The sequence below is a fragment of the Peromyscus californicus genome, unplaced genomic scaffold (genome assembly GCF_007827085.1).
Source record: "Peromyscus californicus insignis strain IS unplaced genomic scaffold, ASM782708v3 Scaffold_4__1_contigs__length_199733344, whole genome shotgun sequence".
NCBI classification, from domain to species: domain Eukaryota; kingdom Metazoa; phylum Chordata; class Mammalia; order Rodentia; family Cricetidae; genus Peromyscus; species Peromyscus californicus.
In genome coordinates, this window is record NW_026294562.1 from 172,460,765 (window position 1) to 172,467,068 (window position 6,304).

At 48.7% G+C, this 6,304-nt stretch overlaps 1 long non-coding RNA gene and 1 other non-coding gene across 13 annotated transcripts in view; one reads left to right on the forward strand and one right to left on the reverse strand.

Moving 5' to 3' along the window:
- Positions 1 to 1,408: 1,408 nt before the first annotated feature.
- Positions 1,409 to 1,479, reverse strand: Trnaa-agc (transfer RNA alanine (anticodon AGC)). The gene has a single exon. It is a non-coding gene; the product is annotated as a tRNA-Ala (tRNA).
- A 796-nt stretch (positions 1,480 to 2,275) lies between these two features.
- The window catches only part of LOC128094230 (uncharacterized), a 49,845-nt gene continuing 45,816 nt past the window's right edge, over positions 2,276 to 6,304 (forward strand). For 8 of the 12 annotated variants that reach the window (XR_008212901.1, XR_008212899.1, XR_008212893.1 and 5 more), the window contains exon 1: positions 2,276 to 2,403. This is a non-coding gene — a long non-coding RNA (uncharacterized LOC128094230). Of the gene's footprint in view, positions 2,404 to 2,478; positions 3,049 to 3,415; positions 6,251 to 6,304 lie in introns of those variants that run through there. The other 4 variants (XR_008212896.1, XR_008212897.1, XR_008212894.1 and 1 more) reach the window with 4 other exon arrangements.

Here is a 6,304-nt window from a genome sequence, read left to right on the forward strand (position 1 = left end):
ACAACAAGGAACACAACCAAGTCTCTTGCTCATGCTCCTTCCAGCAAGCTTATTGGTGGCTGGTCACGTAATTGCACCACTGGGGTGTCTGTTTTGCCTGTGTTAGGAGGATATTTCTGTCAGTGCAGCTGATTCTGTGGTTGTGGGGCCATGTTTTGTTTGTGTTCATAGGATGCTATATGTGCTCTGTGGGTGCTGACATAGTAAGTTTTCACACCTAACTTGTATTGTGAGGGCTCACATTTGGTGTGATCTTGTGTCTCTGACTGAGGTGCTGGGAGTGTGTCTGAAGCAGGAGTCTTGGGGACACCTCTTTCAGTCCCTGAGGACTGCTGGAAGCTGAGTGCTCCCAAAATAAGCTCCAGTTTCTGCTCACTGGGGTTGGTTGGTCCAGTGGCTTATGGAGAAGCACAGGATGAAAGGGAAGGGGAGAAAAGATGGTGTGGCCAGGGAGACTCTAAGGAGTATGATGGCAGCACAGGGGGTAATGGCAGGGTGGGGAAGAGCTTCCTGGAGAGATGTGGACATCTGTCCATCCGTCTGTCCGTCCATCCATCCTATGCATCTATGGAGTCTCTGAAGTGTGTTGAGGTCTGAAGGGAGGTCCTCACATGTGTTCATAATGTGTTACAGCAACAGTTCTAAGTGATGGAGAGACAGATTAGGAGAGGGAAGGCCTGTCCCTAGTCCTCTCTGAGGTATGAGCTCTATCCAAATTAGAGAGCAGAGGCTGTGAGGCAAAGGCCCCTCCCAGACTGAGGTACCCCCATGAAACATTTTCTTATCTCCTGCTGGCATAATGACATACTTGCCTGTTCTTAATCACTATTTTTGACCCCAACTTGGCTCAGCACCAACAGCAAGAAGGCTTGGACAAGGCTGAAACCATGGGAGTCAGGGAAGAAAAATCCTTGGAAGTCTTCATCTTTTGGCTCTGTCTCCCTTGAGTCCTAGTCTCCTGCGGTGGTATTGTCTGCCACTTCATGGAGCCCTAGCTCTCACATTCCCTCCCCTTTGTTTGCTGTAGGTCATTTCCTCTTTCTTTCTGGGCCTGCCTTATCCATTCATCTTGTTTTCATCTGTGTTGTGTTCTTTTTACATCTGTATTTTTTCCCTACCTATATCTCTATCTTGATTGTCCTGCACTGGACTTCAATTTTCTCACTTGTAAAATGAGGATAATAATAATAATGACAACACTAATTAAGCTCCAATCGCTTAGGACTATGAGGAAGACACGGAATAATTATGTGAATGCTTCAGTACAGAACCCAGGCTTCAGTAAACTCAGTACAAGAGAACTGTTATTATTGTTTTATTGTTTTTATCTCTTCTTTGGTGTCTTTGTGTTCCTTTTTCCTTGTCTCCACATTATCCTCAAGGCTCCTCCCATTCTTTTTTTTTTTTTTTGGATCTGAGGATCGAACCCAGGGCCTTGTGCTTGCTAGGCAAGCGCTCTACCACTGAGCTAAATCCCCAACCCCCTCCCATTCTTTGTTTCAGCAAGCTCTGCCCCTGACTTTCTTGGTAGGGACACAGGTAAGAATGACATCCAGGCTAGAGATCCCCTCCTACCTCCCTTGTAGTCTGTGCTCCACCTCAGGCCTCAGAAATCTTGCCTGGGGGTGAGGCATGGCCCCAACCCCACAAACAGCCTCATAAAATCCTGAACCCCAGATCTGTCATCCAGAGCAGGTAAACCAGAGTGACTCATAGGACCCTGGAGTTCAAATTCCTGGACTCCTATTTTTTAGGTTCCTAATTCTCTGGACCCTCAGACACAAAAATCCTGACCACGAATTTCTTCCCTCTTGGGTCCTAAGTGCCCTTGCTCCTTTAGGATCAAGGAGTGTGGCTTCTTTTTACCAAGACCCAAGGACTGCAGCTGGGTATGATGCAAGTCTACAATCCTAAACGCAAATCAGAGGCCACTCTGGGTAACATAGTGAGTTCAAGCCCTGTCTGTGTAATTTAGTGAGATGCTGTTTCAAAATAAGGAAGGGTTGAGGTTCAGTGCCCGGTAGTAGAAACCTTGTGTAGCATACGGAAAGGCCTGGGTTCAATCCCCAGTACTGGGGAAAAGGAGGGGAGAAAAAAGAAGAATTAGAACGCCTGGAAACACCCCAGGTTCCAGAGGCTAAAAACCCTATTCTTGGCCATTCCGATTATGCCCTCAGCAGCCTTCGCGCTCTCCAGAGGAGGACCTGACGCTCCCTATGGGCGCTTTTCTGAATGGGCGGGGCTGCAGTCCAGGTTGGACAGCGATAGGCTCTGAAAGACGTCATTCTCCGCTAGTTTAGGCCAATCTGCCAATAGACAGGGAACCTGCCTCGTAGGGCTCGGGTCGGGTCGGCTAAAGGCCGAAGGGGTTCCCGAGGAAACGAGCTCATCTGGTTGGTCCCGGTAAGTCCTTTCCCGAATGACCAGTACTGGGGTTCTGGACATAGCTTGCAGCGGCGGCGTTGAGGGAGGTCGCTATTGGAGAAACTGAGTTCAGGGATGCGCAACCTCAGAAATGCACCTATCGATTCTATGTTCCTTACCTGTCCTGCGCATCCCTCGGTTCGTCACTTCCTGCTGTCGTGAATTCACTCGCGGTTCTCTTTATAGTCATCTATTCACTCAGCGCTCACTCACTCACCCACTCATCACTTAACAAACATTTCCTAGGCTTCTGGTGTGCCAGGCCTGAAGCTGGGGACTGTGGTGATCAAGATGAGTCAGACCTGGGCGCTGTCCTCAAGGGAGCTCGGGTTAGAGGGAAGGACAGGCATTGGTGGTCAAGGGCGTGAAGGGGTAGGGAGGCACAGGAATCTTTTTGGGGGATTGGCATGGTCAGCAAAGAATTTCCAGAGAAGGGGCCACTGGCGCTGGTCCTTGGAAGAGCACTAGGTGGCAGTACAGGTTGTGAGAGGGTTTCAGCCTGTGCAAAGTCAGAGAGGCCTGGAGGTGCATCACCACGTTTAGGTGCCCAAATAGAAGACCCACGCTGTACTGTACCGCCAGGGGAGCTGTAAGGCTGGAAGGAGATGAGGAGGTGAGCCCCAGGTAGAGTGAGGAACTTGGTGTGTACGTGCGTGCGTGCGTGCATAAGTGGAGGACCACTGGCTGTGTTAGTGCCAGGGATGGGCTAAGGCAGAGCAGGGACCAGAGCTGGAGGTGTGAGACTGGAATTTCTGTCAGTACACCAGGTGGTGGCCTCTCCAGTGCCTAGGGAGAACAGGGTGGAACCTGGATCTGGCCAGAGGCTAAAGGGATGAGACAGGAGGTAGAGGCAGAACTTGTGGTAGGTGGGCTGTAGGGACAAAGGAGTCTCCAGGACAAGACCCAGGGCTGTTGTTTATCTCGGGGGCTGTACTTGATGAGCTGGGAGCGGAATGAAGGTGTGTTCAGTGCATGGATATAAATCCTTTCGGGAATTCTAGGTTGAGGGTTTTGTTGTTTTTCAGGGTCTTACTCTGGGCCACAGTTTGGGGCCAGCCTGGGCTACATAACGACCTCACTATTCACTATATATCTCAGAGGGACCTCAAACAGATGGTACTCCTGCTTCAGCCTTCCAAGCACTGGGGTTCTAAGTGTGAGCCATCTTGTATAATATTGGAGGGACTAGCCTTAATATTAATACTTCCCAGGGGCTCAGGAGAGAAACTTCGAACGGCGAGGACTATTTTTGGGAAATAGAATCTCAGCACACCGAGCTCTTTAGTCCACTTGCTTTAATTCCTCTGGGATAACATCCCATTTACACAGCTTCAGTTCTGTTCTTGTGCCTAGCTCCTTTCTTGCCTGATTTCTCTCTATATTTATCTACTGTTCCCTCTAAGTTCTATCTTAATTCTGCCTCATCCAGGTCCTTTTCATTTTGTTCTTACCCAGCTAGTACTTCCCCATTTGACTCTTCCTCATCTTCCATCTCGTCCACATGTTCTCTCTGGTCAAAATCCTCCTTATCCCTCTCTGTTCTCCATCTCTAAGTTCTCCATGTTCCTCCTAAGTCTCCCAGGAATCCAGTTATAAACCCAAGCAATAGCAATCCCCTGGTCGAGCAAGGTCACCAGGCTTGAGTTCTACAGGGTCATAAAGGCAGGTAAGAATTTTCCTCAGGCAGTGACCACCAGGCTTTCTTTTACAACCCAAAAATGAGAGTGGTAAAAGAGGAGGTCAACTGAGTGCTAATGACCGATTAGTATATCAAAAAGGGGGTCTATGTGCTCAGTCTACATTCCTAGAAGTGGTTAGGTAAGAAGTTAGGGGTCTATTAGTAAGGTTGTATAAGGAAGGAGGGTCTCACCCTAAATTGCACAAGAAATAAAGCTATCTGCTGACCTAGGAGACAGGTGTTGTTTCATATGGCCTTGGATGCTTGATAGGTACTTTAGATAAATACACTGTTAGGAGTTCTTTAGAAGCACACAAGAAAATCATTTTAGGAACCAGCTAATATATATATATAAGCTAAAATATCACCAAGACTTCTTAAGCCATGGATTGACCTTTGGAGAAGTCCTTGACTTTTCCAAGTAGTAGCTTTTGTGATAGTAGCTGAATTCCATTACGTTTTCCTGCAGCTTGCAGCACCACACCTGGCTTTCCATGTCAGGTTTTGATTCAGAAGTTACCTGGGTAAATTAGGATCCCTGAGGTAGGGGGTCCCCTGCTACCCTTTCCTTTAAGAAACCAGTTGTGGTTCTATGTCTGTCTCTCCATTTCTGACACGATTAAAACTGGTCCATCTTCTCTGCACCCCACCTCATCAAGGTCCTGTCAGTCACCATCTCATCCCTTTAACTTCTATAGACATGTGGTGTTCACTGGCTCAGCCCCTTATCTTCCATTCCCTCTTCAGCTCACCACATTTGGATGCCATGACTCTGGCCAAGGTCTGTGGCAGCACGTGCTCATTCATGGGCGAGGCCCCCAGGATAGCATTTCAGTCTGTCATGGACCACTCCCTCCTTCTGGAAACTTCCTTTACAGCCTCTTCTCTCCTGCCTCCCTTCTTCTCCAGCTGATCCTCAGAACATTCCAACAGGGGCTTCTCATGACCCCTTCCTTTATTGTGGGCCATAAGCTTCAGGGCTCTGTCTGTTCTGGCCCCTTCCAATCCTACCTTGCCTATTCTTTCAAGAATGATCTTAGTTTTGGGTTCCAGCTAGAGTGAAACACATACCCCTCTCCAGTCTCCTGGATGCCTCCGTGAAGTGTCTCATGGAATAACCTCTGGGCATCCCCTGTCCCCAGTCTCTCCACAGGCACTTGAGCTCTCCTCCCAGTCAACAGGCTGCCTCATTGTCCACTTGCTTTATGGCTAGACCTCAGAGTCATGCTTGTATCTTTGCTCTGTTATAATCCAATCCCTACCTTAACTGTTTCACTCATGCAACCTCATTGCTGGCTCTGGGATGCTCCCTACCCTCATGGCCTCTACTCCAGCCCAGACCTTGCCTTAACTTGTCCCCAGGCCTCTCCTTTGCCTCCAGGGTTCCAGTCCATCCCCAGTGCCTTAGCATATTCTTCAGCACTTTGACCCTCATGAGGATCCTAGCTGCTCTTCAGCTGTTACATACAATTTCCTGGTATGGAAGAAGCCTCGATCACTACTTACTGTCATGGTTCTCTGCCGAGCAAGTTTGTGCTCCTATTTTTTTTTTTTTAATTATGTGTGTGTTTTGTCTGCATGTCGTCTGTGCACCATATGCATACCTGGTGCCCTGTGGAGCATCTATGAGCTCCCACATGGGTTCTGTCAATTGAACCCGGGTTCTCTGGAAAAGCATTTAGTGCTCTGTCTTAACCACTGAGCCAGCTCTCCAGGCCTGTGCTTTTTTAAGGTCAAGTCCATCTCTTCTGTGAAACCTTCTCTGACCATCATTGCACAGACTCCCTGAACTACGGATCAGTAGCCTTAGGAGCAGGCCTTGGGTTTAAATTGCCTCACTAGACTCAAGGTCTACCAGGGGGCAGGCCTCTGAGGCTTTAAGGACTATCTCAGGCAGGTAGAACTTGCATCTTAAGTGGTTTTGGTTGCGAGCAAAGCTAGTCCCGGTCCACAAATCCTAGTTTCCCCCTTTAGCAGACGCTTGAACCCAGTGCTGCCACCTGCTGGGCAAACACATTCCGTATTTTTAAAAAGGCCTAACTAATTAAATAGCTTTTATTTACAAAAGACAAAACCGACTAGCCATGGTCGGTCTCAACAGCAGTAGAAGGCAGTGGTGGAGTGAAGGTCCAGCTGTCTTGGTGACAGGTGTGTGTGCGTCCCCCTCTCCCAGGCTCGGCTTTCGGTCCCCACCCCGCCCCA